The sequence below is a fragment of the Drosophila serrata genome, unplaced genomic scaffold, assembly GCF_035046125.1.
Source record: "Drosophila serrata isolate PLE 108 unplaced genomic scaffold, ASM3504612v1 contig_382, whole genome shotgun sequence".
Classification (NCBI taxonomy): Eukaryota; Metazoa; Arthropoda; class Insecta; order Diptera; family Drosophilidae; genus Drosophila; species Drosophila serrata.
In genome coordinates, this window is record NW_028257280.1 from 8,704,715 (window position 1) to 8,722,025 (window position 17,311).

Here is a 17,311-nt window from a genome sequence, read left to right on the forward strand (position 1 = left end):
GTAATATGTTGACTCATTAGCTGACTTGTGCACTGATTTTCGTCTCAATATGTTTTGAAAAAAGGGGAAATTATGCTGATTGCTTTGCGTGTAGATTCTGTTTATGCAAATGTTACGTGCAAATGCTATGCCAAAAATTAAAAACCCAGCCAAATTATGCAAATGAACTCTGTCCCTAAAGGTCAGCAGTAGCAGCAACAACAATGGCAAAACAACAACAGAGAACAACTGGGGAATACAAGGTAATTAAGCCATTTGCTTTGAGCCTCGACACTGCAATTAGCAGCGAGTTTTCTTCTTCTGGCCAAACCCCAGTCCGGCCTCTTTTCCTCCTCTCCCTCTCCCTCACCCCGCCGCGAATTAAAATGAAGGTGTCAACGTATTTGGCCGGCTCAAATTTTCCCTCGCAAAATAAAATAACAAGACGACAAAAAAAAAATACAGAAAAAATCGTACAAAATGAACAGCAAAAAGCATTAAAACGGCTTCGGCTGGCTGGGGAAATATGCAAATTTTATGACTCGACATTGAAACGTGGCCATAATTGGGCCAAAAAGTCGGAGTCAAAGTTTGAGGTTAGAGCTTTTGTCTTTCGTAGCAGATTTGGCCTGTTCTTCTCTCTGTTTGTTACCAAAACCCAATTTTCCCTACTCCCCGCAGGAAGCGCATAATTAGCTTTGCCACGTCGGTTGCATTTATTGTTTGGTCGTTGCCAAACTTTTGGCCAAAACCCCCCTTCTGGTCTTGGTTAATTTTTCGTTGAGGTTACGCCTTTTGTTGTCATTGGGTTTATGGGTCAGCAGGGGAAAAAGTTTATTGCTTTCGGTTTTCTAAAAGTATTTTGTAGTTAAGTTATGGCACGGATAACTCTTTTGTTTTTAATGCAATCAAAAATGGGTTTAGAAAATCAGGAATCTTAATGAAAAGGTGAAAGAATTAAACAAAGAAAACTAGATACAAAAAATTAAAATACTCTTGCTGTTCAGCAATGTTATTTCAAGGTAGGGATAAGGTTCTTAATTTAAATTTTGTAACGATTGGATTACTTCTCATGTTTTAAATACAAATACTCAAAAATCCTTTATACCTTTCCCAAAGATAGATAAATCACAAATCGTTACAAATTCTCAAAATACCTGGAATGTCTTTTGTAAAATTGTTTCCAACGGATAACCTATCCTTATCCCAAACTTTGATTCATTCGGTAAATATTGCCCAAAATCGAAGATATTCCTTACGAATTTTCTCCTGTCAAAGGGAAATGTTGTGAAGCGAGAATTTCGGGTGATTTGCTGAATTTTTCATCGCCCCATGTCCTCTGGCACCTCTAGGCATTCCAATTATCTGTGAAATTGACTACAAAACGTTCCACTTGGCTCCACTGGCAGTTGTCCCTGGGAAGCAATTTGCGTTCCAAACACTCTTTACAAGTCGGGTTGTCTGAGTTGGTTTTCCTTCAACCTCCTACATATTCCTGTGTATGTATATATAACCTTTTAAATCTGCGTTGTCACTAGCCCCGGACACACACACACAAAGGGAAAAATACATAAACTGTCATAAAGTAGCAATAATAATCCTTGAGCCTATGTCGAGAGCGTTTTTACTGAATTTTTATTGACTCGACAAGCGGCGGTTGAGAGGAAGGACTCCGAGCCTGGCTGTCAGGCATTCAGGCATCAAGGCATCCGGGCGGACCACTTCAGCTGGCTGGACAACAAGGACGAGAGCAGGAGCAGACAATGGCTTTGGGCCCAATAAAAACTCGTCATCATAATTTCGTTCAGACCGACACTAAAGTGTGCCGAGGGGGGAGCTTCGGGATCGGCTTGAATCCAGGCGAAACAGGCCAACTAAAACCGAAAGTAAAATCCGGCTCGAAGGCATTACAGGCGTTACAATAAACGACCATAAATGCCCGCTGTTTCATGCACATAATTCGCACATTTTGTTGGGGCACATAACAACTTGCCTGGTCACCCACGGCGTATGCTTAATCATTATTTAGCCTGCTGTTCGGTCTTCTCTTTTGTCATCATCATCATCATCATCCACTCCCGGAGTGTTGATTTTTATTGTTAGCAAAATTATTTTTTAATTAAATTTTTACGACACGCGTCCCACAGAAAAGAAGTGTGAGCCCAAGAATTGTCGTAGCTCGATTCTTGTGGTTTCTGACTGGATTTTGGTTTGGTTTTTTGTTATTTGTTAGGACTTTTTTTTTATGTTTTATTTCTGGGTGAGAGTGTTTTGTCTGTCTGTCTGGCTGCATTTCCCTGCACATTGCTACAAACAAGTGTGGCTGATTGTAAATACAGTTTGAACACTTTTTTACACTTTCTCTCTTCTGACACTTTTTCCAATTTAATTCTTTTTGGGGGTTCTTTTAAAGGGACTATGCCGGCCATGTGGGCGAGTAAAATTCTCAAAAAAAAAAAGGAAAATAAAAGGACACGCACATTGTTGTGAGGTCCTTGCAGCATTTTCACTACGAAGTGGTTCTCTGGCAGCGATGAAATCATTTGAAATTCGTGTCGAAAGGGGGGTGTGGCAATATGGGTTGGTTTGAATCTCTGTGTTTTATAGTCATAGTCATAGAGGTGTTGCAAGTCCTTTGTGTAATATATACCAGACAAAAAAAAAAAAAACGATTTCAAGGATGTTTTTCATGGAAATTGTAAAGGAGATTTAAAGGGTTTAGTTCAGGGAAATTGATTTAAGTGAAAAATAATTAAACAACAAAATATTTTGCTGTGAGAAATATTATTCCAAGGATTTAAAACCAATAATTATGGTAAATAATATATATCTCTGATAAGGGCATTACCTTATTCGATCTAGGGATCCTTTCATATTTCGAATTTCGCCAGTTTTTGTTTGTTTATGGCATTTGTGATAGTTTTTCAGAGCTGAAACGAAGCGAATGGCAGAGGCCGTGCCTTTTATTGCTTGTTTCGCTTTGGCGTTGTCCCCCTCTTGGATCCTTTTTCGCTTTAGCCTCTAACATTTTCACGCAAATCCAACAATTTTCTCCTCTTTTTTCTTTTGCATTTTATACGTTTGCAAGTTTTGGGTTACTTTGAGGTCACAATGTGTGTCTGTGTGGGCATCGGCCATCGACCAATGGACATCCGCCCACGCACCATCACGAATACAAATAAATTCTGCAATAATGTTTGTCCACTCCATGACACACCCATTTGGGTGTTAGCATATTCACGTGTCCTGTGTCCAGTGTCCAGTGTCCTTTGTCTGTGGGTGAGTGTGTGTGTGTGTGTGTGCCTGGACAGTTCGTTTTTGGAGGGTGCTCCTTGGGTCTCCATTTTGTCCACTTTTAGTCCACTCGTAATGTCTTCGGCTCAATTCAATGGAAAATAATCGAATTTCGTACACATTACTTTGACATACAGAAAATTATGCAAATTGAAATTCAATTGATTGGAAAATGCGATGTTTTTAGAAACATATATGTACACACGCGTATATAGTGTATTGTGGGTATGCACGACCTCATCCACAAGCAGCTTTTCCATATGTCTTGCCATTATGGCCATATGAATTTGAATTTGAATGCGATTTGGCCCCGGCACGGGAGACCCATGAATGTTGAATATGTAAATAGGGAACAGAAATTATTTGGCAATAGCGGCAAAAATCTGTTTTGTAGGCTTTATTCATTATTCATGGGTGTGTCTCGTCCCTCACTGTAACGACGTAATGACCACGTTTATTTCTGACGAATTACATTGCTGCCTCAACTGACTGAAGGGAAACGAAAGGAAGGACTAAAGACTATGTATATATTATTTCCATTGAACAGTTTGGTTTGGTCCTCTGAAGGGGCTAAATCAGTTAAAGGACTTTCAGCTTGGCCTTATTAAATCATTTTAATGAGTCAAATAAAGCGACAGGGAGACAGACAGCCCGGAAACCGCACTTGACAAACATTTCATTAATTCTCTCCACCGCCAGGACTCTCGCCTTGACAAAACGCTCCTTTGAAGTTCAAATAAAGCCGGGAAAGGGCTTAATGAAAGGGATCTGTGCCATTGGATAGATCAGCGTTCATGGGGCAGGACCCTGTTCACGAACAATTAAAGATTTCATTACTTTAAATTGTAACAGGTTCCTGCCTTCACATAAATTAAAAAACATTTAATTGCCTTACATCAAGCCATTATAAATCAGGAACTCAATTGTTAAACACAAAGTGCTTCTGTAATTTACAGCCAATTGTTGAATGGAGCAAATCCATCGGTTTGACCCTATGTAAAATAATTGGCATAAACAATTCCAGTTGCCATTACGAGTCCAGATATCAGATATAACATTAATTAGCCGCATAAACCCTTTGCAATCCTTGGCTTTATCCCCGTTTTTTCTCGGTCGGCTTCAAAGGGATTAGCGCTCGGGCCCACCCGGTTGTAAGCCAAAATAATTAGTGGGCCAGCACCCGATGCTTAATGTCCACCATTCAGTCTCCAATCCCAGGGTAAAGGCAAATACCACCCCCTCCCCTGGAAAAACTCGGAAAACCCGACACCCGAAAGCGAAAAAAAATAGCTAACCAAATCTGCTTGGCAAATATTTGCAAGGGCGTACTCCTTCGCTGCCATTAATTTCCATTAATTTGATTTACGGCACAACTGAAAATGGCGGTGCCCTCAAATAGATTTTCACAATTCCGATTTCCTTCCCTCCATTATTTTTTTATTAATTGTTTGGCATTTTGTGCGTGTAATTGGTGCGGTTAATTTTCCCTACTCCGGCAGCTAAAAAAGAAAAAAATAAATCACTCTCTCTCCCATTGTTAACTAATTAAGGCCAAACTACATAATGCCAATCATTTGTTTGGCGCCATCCACTTGAGATTCTCTTGGCATTAAATTTACATTTTCCCGGAGCCTCGATCGAACTACGGCTACAGCTGGGCGACAACTCGATAATTTCCAAAATGGCCAAAATGGCAAAAGGCAAACAACAAAAGCCGGCCAAAGGGAAAAACAAACTTGGCCAAAACGTTTGCCTAATTCTGCTACGCCTTTTGGTCGTGTGGCAATTACACCTGGCGAAGGAAGGAGCTCTTCGGCGGCGGGTGAAGGAGCCACTAAAGCAAATCATTTGTTTGCACAAGCGCGACAAAGCGAACTCTTGAACTTTTCCCAAGATGCACAGTGGTTGGAAAAATTCTGTTTTGCCCAAATGAAATTGAAGAAGGTTGATTTACCTAAGATTTGGTTATTTAATCCTGAATCTAAGATGATTTTTTAAGCTTTAAACCTTCCTATAAAAAGCTATTATAAGAATATTTGATTTAATTTATTATTTAGCTCTATAATATATGTATGTATGCATATATTCACTGTCCATTGGCAATGTTTATTTGCTAAAGCTACTGACGTCTTGTTCGCCTGTCCGGGACTGTAATTTTGTTGCAAAGTCGCTTTCTGGCCATTAAATGCATTACGTTTTCTGTTTGTTTTATTTGTTTGGCTGCCTTTTGCCTTTCGGTTCGTGCTGCCCTGACAGCTGACAGTTGGCGGGAAATAACAAATAAATTGACAGATGACCTGACAATTGATTTCGTTACGTCTTTCACTCACTCCCGGTACTCCAATACTCCCAACTCTCAACTCTCTGAACTCCTGGGGGACCACCACCGTCGTCGTCAAAGGTGGAGCTGGAAAACTTATGCTGGCCGGGCCATTGAACGAATGCAATTAAAATGCAGCTGCTGGGAAAATGTTATCAAAATGCAAATTGCATTTGTTTGCCGGTGGATAAAGTCAATAACAGCCAGGGAAAACTAACAGAGAGAAATTGTTCCGGGAATGGCGATGGTAGGGAATGGTGGTTGGAAAAATTCAAACTGCCGTGCAAAAATATTCCACCAAAAAGTCTTCAGTGTTCGGAGATACCGGCGGAGGAATCGTGGCCATGTTGAGTGGTCATCCCCTTGGGCCACTCTGCCAAATGGGTGGATGGCTGGCACTGGCAACGAAGTTTCCTATTTTTCCGGAGGTCCTTCGTAGGTTCCCAGCAACACCCCGCCAAACAGTTTGCCTCAGCAAATAACAATTTCAATTTCGCGTATCGGGCGCAGCGTAAATTCAAATTTTGTAAGTTTGGTGCCGAAGGGCGAAGGCTGCCACCGCCCAAAGGATCGATGGCTGGCGACACAGTGGGCACAAACAGTTTTCGCACACGCTCGCTCGCTTGCTTCCTCTGTTCGAGGCGAAAAAACTAACAATAATGACAGCAAATCAATATCATTGTCAAGGTTCCCTGAGGGGGCCCCCAGCAACACCACCAGCCACAAAGTACACGAGCGAGTCTTTATTGTAATGTCTCCTCCCACCACCTGTGTGTGTGTGTGTGTGTGTGTATATATGTTGGAAAATGGCTCTAAGGGAAATGTATGTTGTGCATGTTGTGTCTGTGTGTGTGATTTGCATTGCCCGCTTTTCTGTTTTTCATGGTTCCGGTCCTTTTCATTTGGCGTTGGCAAACATAACGCGCACTTACGTTTACGCCCTTCGGATACGCTCACCTGCCACGCCCCCATATTCATTCACTTACATTCACTGCCCCCTTTCCTTTTCCATTTACCATTTTCCTTTTAGCCCAGCCTTTCCCTTTATTTCCCTCATACATTTTTCCCTCCACGCACAGGGAGAAATAAGATCTTTCATAGAATCAATATGGAGGAGGAGAAACTGATTTCATTTGAATATTGATTGAATTTCAAAGAAACTAATGGGTGAAATTAATTAAAAACTAATTGAAATAGGAATGTTATAATTATATTTAGCAAAGGTGGGTTCTTCTTCTCTCTTTAAATAGTTAAACTAACAGTGCAACATTATGATGTACATTTATTAACATTTCTTTCAGTGCAATTGAGTCAGTCAGTCGTGCATTGCAATGCACTTGAATTGCAGTTGCAGCTGCACAAAAAAATTGAGTGCGGAGTGAGGTAAAAGAATAAAAGTCCAACTCTCAATGCTGCCATTTTTGTTACCGCACACTGGTCAGCTATGTAGAAGGGGTCAGACAAGGGAGGTGCTATCTGTGGAAAACCCCCATTTTCCGCTCCCCAGGGACAGGGATATGAGGATGAGCCCGGCGCATATGTGCTGCAATTCAGTCACGCATTCATGCGGCAGAAGGTGCAATTGATTGCAGTTGCAGTTGCAGTTGCAGTTGTTTGTTTGCTTACTTGTTTGTTTGTTTGTTTGCTCGTTGGTTTGCCATACGAGTGCGAGAGTATTTTGCTGGGTTTCTGGGTCTGTTCCTGTCTGTCTGCTGGTCATCCAAACCCTCTACCCGAAAGGAGAGAAGTCCAGAAAACTTTGGTTGTGTTATTGATTATGTTGCTTATCACTTCGCCTGGCAATGAATTCGGTTGTGGCTGTGATATCCAATTAAAGGTAGAGGGAAAAATACACAAATTTGTGGCTTGCATATGGTATGCATTGTAATTGACTCACATTTCTGAATTATCTCTTGGAAACGAGTAGAGAAAAACCAAAATTCCCTACACTCATTAATTTTATTTAGCATTTTATAAAGGTTTTTTTTAAAACCAAGAGAGTTACGATAACTTTACAAGAAGGTTAAGGTATATTGCCCTTATCCTGGAGTATCAATGAAGAGGATCTGGAAACTTTATGTGTCCATTAAAAGTTATCGTATATCAACAAAAGAGTTGCTGCTTTTCCCGTCTGGTTTTGTTTTGCATTTTTTTGATAATTAGGCGCTTCTCCCACGCTCGTGGATCGTGGGCTCCTCGGTGCCTTGGAGCCTCTTATGCAACGTCTCAAAATTGTTAGCTGATGTTGCAGAGTTGCAGTTGAAGTTGCAGCAGCAGCAGCAGCAGTTGCTGATGTTGCAGCCTGGTCATGGAACCCCGACCATTGGCACACATTGTTACCTGCTTTAAGTGGACACACTGTGTCGCTTGCACTTTTCTTTAACAACGTTGCCTGGGTTTCTTTACCTTTTCCTGTTTTATTTCGCCTTATGACAAACGTTTTTCTTTTTCCCCCAATCCCAACTGGATGTCACATAATGCCTGTTTCCCAGGGAAAAAAACCAAGGAGGGAAAAAAGGAAAGACGAAACTGCAACCAAATACGCCACGCATGCCTCGGGGTAATTCGAGACTCAAAGTGTGTCGCCAAAAGGTGGGAAAGCCGGGAAAACACAGCTGAGGAAGAGCCACGCAAAGTTGCAGCCACCGACGACGCATTGTTGCCACAGCCAAAACAAATTTACAAATGCACGTGTGAGACGCAAAAAAAAAAAACCTCCAAGAGCTGCGGCCAGAGATGGTGTGGAGAGATAAATAAGGCTACAGTTGGGATTGCCTAAGACAAATCTAGATTTATACAAGAAAAACCAATACAAAATTCAGAATATTTAACATTTGTTTGATCATAAAAAGAAGAATTATTTGAAATATTTTTGTTAAATCAGCTTAAAACATTTAAAAGAAATGCGTTAAGGCTGAGTTCTGGTTACATTTTCTTTCTTTAAAAAAGGAAAACATTTTTAATATATGAAATTTAAAGTCCCATTCCATTTAATCTTTAAAGGGAACTTTATGGAAATATTCTTTAGCATTTATAATATAATGTATAATAATATAATGTATAATGTTCTCCTCCATATACATATATTTTAATGTAAATAGATACCATCGGTTTGTGGTTTAGCCAATTCAAACTGTGCAGACATGTGTGTTGGTCCAAGTTAAACATGAAAGTGAAATCCTCTTCCGCCGACTGCCAGTCATGAGGTTTACGTTTATTGTTACTTCTGCAACATGCAGCCATGCAGCATGCACCATGAGGCATTCCAACAGCAACAGCAGCAGCAGCAGCATCATCTTACCTTCCTCTCCCTTCACCTTTCACTGGGCCGTCAGCATTTAGTGGTAGGGCCACAATTTGGAAGAGCCAAGTGCAGTGGCACCGGCAGTCATCGTTGTCGTCGCTCGTCACTTGCCAAGTTGCACGTGAAATAAGTGAAATTGCAGCCAGTGGCAGTCAGCAGTTGCCAGTTGGATGGGATAGATGCTAGATGCCACTTGCCAGTTGCCAGTTGCCAGTTGCCAGCTGGCAGTCAGCATAGAGTAGCAATTGCTTCTAATTGTTATGGCCGAAAGCATCAGCATCAGCTTCAGCTTCCAGGTTTCAGCTTCCAGCATCGACATTAGACCTTAGGGCTAGCTTCTGGCATTTGTTGCTCATTTATGGCGGGAATTTAAAATATTTAACTTTAAGTTGGCAACAATTAAATGCGAGAGCCGCGGGGCCGAGTGCCTGACAAGTGCACAACTCGATTATGACATCGTGCGTATAAATGCATATATATATAGCCTTTATAAACGGATTTCAGTCGTATTATTTTGTTGGAATTTTTTTTTTTTTTGTATGGTGTGCGTGTGGCGTAATAAAAATAATGTAAATGTAAATTGCCATATTAACAGGGCGAAAAGCGGCCGGCGAAATGATTGCGATAAACGCAAATAAAGCATTGACAAACGGACCCCAGGACCAAGGACATTGTGACATCGGCACATTGGGTGGGTGGGTTGGCGTTAAGCCCTCCTTTGAGAGCAATTACGCCGAGCGAACCACAACGAGGCGAGCGTTGTGCCAAAGTGTCCTTAAGCGCCGACCGGTTGCCTTTCCGCCCGCCATGTTGTTTTATTTTCATTTAATGCTGCATTTCCGTTTCCTTAATGCGTATACGCACCGTGGCTCTCGTGTGTTTTAATAACTGCCGCTGGTTACGCCTGCCGTCGATCAGGCTGAAGGCCATTGCCGGCCATTGCCGTCAGTTGGCCTGTCAATTACATTTTAAATTTCTTGCCGTTAATTTTGATGCCGCCGGCGCACACGTCCATTTTTGCCAGATAGGTGGCTGGGAGCTGTGCTTTTAAGCAGATTAAGGACATTTTTTTCCTCCACTGCTCATTTCGAAGGACCTTTTTGCGAGGTGCCCTTTTATCAGCAGCAGCATCATCACTCTGTGTGTCATTAAATGTATTTTTGTAACTGTCCCGCCGGCCCATTGTGAAGCTGCACGGAGCTCTGCTCGTTTCGTATTATTTTTTATTTGGCCACGCATCCTGTGTACTGTACGTGAAGGGGAAGAGCTCCTGCTGTTGTCCAGCTAAACTTTCAGTGGCCGAATTCATTTCGTTTGCAATCAGCCCGCGAGGAGATGCCTGAACGTTGAAATATATAAATTGGGTCTCTGCATTTCGCAAAAGTGGGGGGGAAAAAGCATTTTTTATCGGCCTTCTGCGAGTCCCAGGTTGGGGGCAGCAGTTTTATTTACTTGAGAGCAGTTTCTCTTCACTTCGTTCTGTTAATTTGATTTTTATCTGCTTTTTATTTACCTGCCCACCCACCTCTCATTTGCACGTTGCGCATACGCCCCGTTGACGGTTGCTTGATTTTTATTTAGGGTCCTTCATTTCTTATCCCTACCCAAGCACCCGGACCTTGTTTTGCGCTCACGCCTGCTTCGTTTTAGTGTTGCGGAGATATTCCGGGGCTAATCACAAGACAAAAGCCAAAGCTTTTCACACCTTTAATCTGTGTTAATTGGGGCCCCCGGATTCAGGATTCCCGGCGAAGAAAAGCTGCTGGAAAAAAAATTCGACCAATTATGCTCTGCAGCCCCTAATTGCTTCCTGGCCCAGTGCGTCCGCTTGGCTCCCAACTTGATTTTTATAATAATGATACCGGATATTTAAGTAGATGTAGCCCCGGCACAAGCTGCCAGCACAACTAGGAAAATCACAACAAGAACTACTATCTGCCGGGGCCCATCTTCGTTGCTTTTTGTGCCCGGCGAGAGAAGAGCCAAAAAAAAGAAAATTCACTCTATATACATATCCCAGCAGAACAAAGGCTATAGAAAGCGAGCAAGGCAAGGAGCAAGTTGCACTGTGGCAGGATGTCTTTAGAAATGTTGCTAAATTTTAGTTAAAAAAAAACTTGAAAGTAACTGGGAAAGTATCTTGAAATATACTTGCCTAAATAAATATATTTTGTATCAATATAATTGTAGATTTCAAATCAAGCTCTGGAAAATATTAGTTTGCTAAACTAACAAAAATGTGACGACTGCCTTGAATGATAGTTTCAAAATGGCTCACAGAAAATGTGAAAGCCTTGACCTGGCACAACATTAGACAAGTTCTTGTCAAAATAAACACTTTGCAACGATGACCGAGCAGCATTTCCCTCCCAAATATGTGACAGCATTTTCCTGCTCTGCTGCTTGATTTGGGTTTTCCTGCCTTGAGGGCCCACTGTGCGAGGGAAGGAAGGAACGGAAAAAAAAGTGCTCGGGGCAGAAGAAGTATCTTGAAGTCATTTGTGCAGACTCTAATGATTTCCGCTAGTTTCCGTTCCGTTCCGTTCCGTTGTCATTGTCCACGTCCAGAGCTCCATCTGCGTATGCATAGGGCCAACTTGGGCTCACTCCTCCCCCACCCCATCATGCCGTTTTCCATTTCCCCCCACGAAATTAAGGTTTTGCCCTTATTGTTGGACATGCAACGACCTTCTTCTGCCTTCTATCGTCCATCGTCGTCAGATTGTGATGTTATTGTTACGAGTATTATTGTTGCGTGTCGGTGCGTCAGTTCATTGCGTTGTTTGTCCGCTGGCTTGATAAAGAAATTATTGTAATCTGGCTTGAATTTGAGCCCTGTCGCACTCTCGGAACTTAATCAAATTGTATGGCTAATGGAAATGAAGCGGTTATGCGCCGCACACACAACACTCCCGGCGGCAATTGCTGTTAATGAAATTGTCTGTCAAAATGCGTTCCACTGCGGCGTGATTCGTGTGAGCGTTTGCTGCCAATGCCTGCCAATGGCATTATGGATAATTGCTTATAATTCAACCAATTTGCAGTTCATAAAGCTGCATCAAACCGACACACCGTCACACAAAACGTTAGCCAAACAAATTCAATTTGTCAAGTGTCTGGAAAACAAAGCTGGAAAAAAATGGAAAAAACGAGGTGTAAATAATGGGAGAGCTCAATTAGTTAGATTTTTGTAGTTTTTTAGATTGCAATCGAAGCGGAAATGTGTCCAGTGTATTTGTTTTATTATAACCTCCAAGAGGTGACCTTTAAAATATGTAATTTGTGATATTTAATATTTATGTGTAAGCCCATACTGTGAAGGAAAACTAATCTCTTTCTGACTATTAATGGCTTATTGATTAGATCACATTTAAGGAGCTGACTTGGATAGCAATGATAGCAATCACAAGTGTTTATCCGCAATTCAGGCTATTTTCTTCCATATAATTGAATTTTGTATTAACCATTAGGAGAGACATACACATTTATATATAAAACCGGCCTTAATCAAGGCAAATTGCTCTTGAACTCACCCTTTGCCAAGGCTGTTAAGTGATTTATGGCCCAGACACTAGTTATGGATACACTTTGATTATAACGTGTCCAAGGAATCTATATATATTATAGCTGATTTTCGGTAGTATTCCTGCAACAAAGGCATGCAACACGTAAATTACCACGACAACAAAAGGCGGCCCATCAAACATGTAAACAAAACAATGCAACAATCGAACAAACAAACAAACAAACAGCGACAACAATCAAACTCGTTTTGAGTGTTTCTCATAATCAAGAGACGTCGTGTGAATTTCATATCGGTTTTTACTCTTTTTGGGCTACAAACGGGTTATGTTTCGTCTTTTGGGAGTATGTTATAAGTGTGTACTATATAAAGTACACTCTATACTCTTATTTTTTTGTATGCTCCTCATTGCACTGCACTTAACTGCTGACTGCAAAGAGAGAGATGTTGTTGTTGCTGTAGCACTTGTTGTTTGCACAATATTTCACGCATACGTGCTTCTTCATAGCGTCAGGAGTGGGAGGTGTTTTTTTGTGGGTGGCTGGGTGGTCCAATGGATGGGTGGTTGGGTGGGTGGTGAAATGCACTCTGCCGTAAAATTGCGAGCAATTGGGGTTTTTTTTTTTGTATGTATGTTGGCTTAACGACAACAAAACTGAACACTTTGGGCAAAAGCGGCAGATTCTGGATTGTGTTCAGCATAGCAGAAAATTATGAGTTAATGGATTTTGTTTAATAATTTTATTGTTTGTATTTGTTTGTATTTGTTTCACTGCAGCTACCATTGTTACATGCCGAAAATGTGTTGACAACACCATGTTTTGCTGGGGCACTGACAGAGCATGAAAGTGTTGAATGTTGTCACCGCAAAAAGCATTCAGCAAACAATGACACGCTCGCTGGGCAAAATGCCTGCCCCACCTTCCTTCCTCTTGACAAATCAAGTTCAATGCTGGAGGGAAAGTTAAAAAAAAAGATATATATATATATATATCTGTATATACCAGTTAAGGGAGAAAATGAAACAAGACAGGAGACTGACAGCGAGATTCGCTCCTTGGCTGCATAATCAATGTAATTAAATGCGGAAATTGTTTGGCGCAGTGAAAAACTGATTTGCCGCTTGACGTTAACTGTTCCATTGAAGCCCCATCAGCAGACCCAGACCCAGCCCCAAAACCATGGCCCCGTTTCCCCTTCATTTTGGCAACATCTCCGGCGTTGAATTTGAAACCGGCGACGTTGTCATTAGGCGAAACCAAAAGGGTAACAAATGGGTTTTATGCTATGGCCAGATACTCTTTCGCCCTAAAACTCTCTAGACTCTAAAAACCATTAAAATAATTTTAAAAAAAAGCTTTAAAGTTTTAAAATTAAAGTAAAGTTTTTTGCACTCTTTCATAAGCTCAAGAATATTTAAAACTCAGAGATTAATCAAAAAATTATTCAAATAAAATAAAAGAAAGATGGAGAGCCCTAGAAATACCTAAAGAACCAAGTTGAATTTCCCAGAAATTAATCTTCAAAGAATTTGCTATTCACCGGAAAGTAGGGTATCCAAAAGAGCACATAAGAGCCTCGGGAAAACTCATCACTTATTTGGGAACAGGAACTGGAAAAGTGGAAAATGCGGAGTGAGCTTGGTGCCGTGCTGCCTGTCTGCCACGCATCGGGATGCGCAATTATTTAGCGTAATTGCTTTCAATACACCAAAATGTTCAACCACATAATTAGAAAATTACAAATTGAATGCTAGAAAATCAGCTAGATGGAGATGGAAATACTCAAAAAGAGAGGGAAATAGCAGGAGATTAAGTTTAATTTCGATATTATCGCTTAGAATGATCATTGGTTATATTCATTTTCATTTCTCGCTGTCTCTCTATCTCTCTCTGATGAACATTTAAACTACATAAATCGAAATTGGAAAGCCAAAGCCAAAATCCTATTAAACGAGTCGCTGCTCAATAATAAAATTAAATTCGAACAATGACCATTGCATTGGTTTTCATCGGTGTGGAACTCGCTGAATATATTTATAAGTCGCCCGAGCTAATATTAATATTTGAATAAATTATATTGCACACAAGACCGGCTTATGGTGCGTTTTTGGTGTTCATTTCGGTTCAGAGTTTTAAAATATTTATTTGATTAATTTGCTCATTTCCCATGCATTCATGGCTTTTGTCCTGGCTCGGTTTATCTCGATGTTTACCTGATTGTTATTTTTTTGTATTTTTATTTTTTTATGTTTGTTCTCAAATGCGGTTTGATATTGTAAAATAATTTATTTAAATTGAATTTCTTTGCGGTTGATTTGTGGTCAAGTGTAGCTCAATAGAACGGATAAATATAAATAAACCAACGATGTGGGTCAGCTGCCAGAGAAACGTACTGAAACCGAGTTGCAATTTCGTTTATGGCATTAAAAAACTGACTGCTGCTGCTGTGGTCCCTCAATGAACTTGAGATGGAGAGTCCTTTTCAGAGAGCTCCTTCGAGGAGTCCTCTATTATTTAATAAGTTTCTCATTCGCCTCATTCACTTATTTGCAGACAGAGCCTTTGAGATTCGTTGGGCGGGCTCTTTCGTTTATTTATTATCATCCATCCATCTATCCGGCGGGTGAAAAGCGAAATTGCATATTTGCTTTTATTATAATAAATGCCAATTTAGCCGGCTGCAATTCAATTACGTGAGCACCGTGAAAATTTCCCTTTTTTTTTGTGGACCGTTGCTGTTGTTTTTCTGGCTTTTCCTACTGGCGTTGCTTTTGATTTGAGTTTGAGCTTTGAGTTTCCCATTGCAAAACGTGCTGCCTGGGCGGCCTCATAATCTCTGGAAAACGTGAGCTTCGGCCTGGCCAACTAAATGGCTATCTGGATATCCCTCGAGATATAATTTTTTGTTTTGTTTTAGCGTTTTTCAGCAATATACTTTATTGAAGGATTGCAGGTAGAAAAGTACAAGTAATGGCAGCGATGATTGCCGTGGCAAAGACGATGCGCAACAGTCGAGTGAATTGGATAATTGCGTATAATTTTAATGGATCGAACGAATGGACAAACTATCGATGTCTGTCTTGGTTTTCCTCTTTAAATCGCAATGTGTGTTAATGTGTGGCTTTTGATTGTGCCGCTGGCTGCATGGTCATCGTCAATATCGCATCGCATCTCATCCATCTCGGCATTCTGAATGCCTTTTGTTTTGGCCTACAACCTTTATGCATTATCTCTAAGGGGGCCACGTCATGTCGGCAGATGATATAATCAATCGTGGATAGCATCCACAAGGACTACGATTTTAAGGCCCCGGGAATGGCATTTAATTGGAATTCGCTATCCGCTCGACTGCCAATGTCTTGTGTTGACTTTCAATCTAATTTAATCCTAATGGCTTGTTGTCGTCGGTTAACAATTCATTTACTGCCCTCGCAGCCTTGATTATGCAAAGCGATTCGACTCGATTCGTTTCGGTTCGATTTCTATTTCTATTTCCATTTGCCATTTGATATTGTAAGCAACGTTCATTTATCATCCCGGAATGCTAATCGAAATGTTTCTTCCCGTATTTTCCAGTTGACGAATTTACCAAAAGACGCTCTGTGACCTTCTGCCTGGCTGTTTGAATTTGGGTGAGTTGACGTTATTAGTTGATTGTTTGCCAGTTTGAGTTGTTACGCCTATCAAGAGCCTACCACCGCCCACAAAAGCAAAAGCAAAAGCTGACACGTGTCATGTCTGTGCATCAGTCAGTCAGTCAGTCTGTCCGTCTATCATTTCGTCACTCTGTCCAGTCGCTACGTGGGATTAGGATTTGCTTTCTCCACAGGATGGCCAGTTGTCCAGTGGTGCCCTGTCATCGGCATGCAAATTCCAGCCGAGCTCTATGACATTTGCATTTGCAACGCCCGCAATTAAATGCGTTGGGTTTGTGGGTGTTGTGTTGCAATGACGTTCCGTTGGTGGGCTGCAATGCGTCATGGCAAAGTGTTGCGTGCTGCATTTTAAATGAATATTTTATGGCAACTTCCCGGCTTGCTGGCCCGCGCCTTAAATTATGCAATGCAAACGCAGGCCCAATGCGTGTCGCATTTTAATGGTCCCATTCCAGAGACGAGAGTCGAAGACAAGTTCTCAACGGGATCGGTAGGGAGATCGGAAAATGGAAATGGAAATGAAAATGGCTGCGAGTGGATTTTTATGGCCCATATGTAATGGAATACATTTTTGAAAAATTTATGGATGGCACACTCGATGCAAATGCGTCTAGACTGTAGTGAGTTCAAGTTGGAGAAAACTATTTGGGTTAGACTAGGAAGTACCTCTTACTTAGAACAAGATAACATTATGTTAGGCAATAGATTAGGTTAGATAGTTATAAATAATACGTTTTTGAAGCTGTAACTCCAAGGATCTTTAAAGGGTAACTCTTTAAAAGACTTTGGAGAGATAATAGGCACCTAGATTGACATTCTAAAATGTTTTTAAAGGTTTGTTTAATTCAGTTTAAGTTTCTATTAACAATTATCGCTATTTAAGTTCATAGAATATAAATTTCCTTTCGATTTATCTCACCTTTCAACAAATCTCGAATATCCCTGGTGATGCCCTATACGATTCCGGTATGAAAAAGTCGTTTTTGGCCCAGAGCGAGAGAAAGATAGACAGCCAACAGGCAAATGCACTTTCCCCGGAATGTGTCAAGTGCGGAGAGCATAAGATGACTCGCATTGAGCTGCCCGGAGGATATATAGACGGATAGATAGATAGATAGATAGATAGATATATAGACAGATAGCTGTAGAGACTTAGCTGCATGCCAGACATTCATCTCAATTTATCGTGCTTAGCCGCATATCCCGGCAGATCGAAGTGTCGTCTGCGTATAT

At 41.0% G+C, this 17,311-nt stretch overlaps 1 protein-coding gene across 11 annotated transcripts in view; it reads left to right on the plus strand.

The window, feature by feature from the left end:
• LOC110184309 (extracellular serine/threonine protein CG31145) overlaps positions 1 to 17,311 on the plus strand; it is a 68,926-nt gene that overhangs the window by 21,833 nt on the left and 29,782 nt on the right. For all 11 annotated transcript variants that reach the window (XM_086840979.1, XM_086840975.1, XM_086840980.1 and 8 more), the window contains exon 4: positions 15,999 to 16,054. The gene's annotated coding sequence lies outside the window, so the exon portion shown is untranslated. The remainder of the gene's footprint in view (positions 1 to 15,998; positions 16,055 to 17,311) is intronic.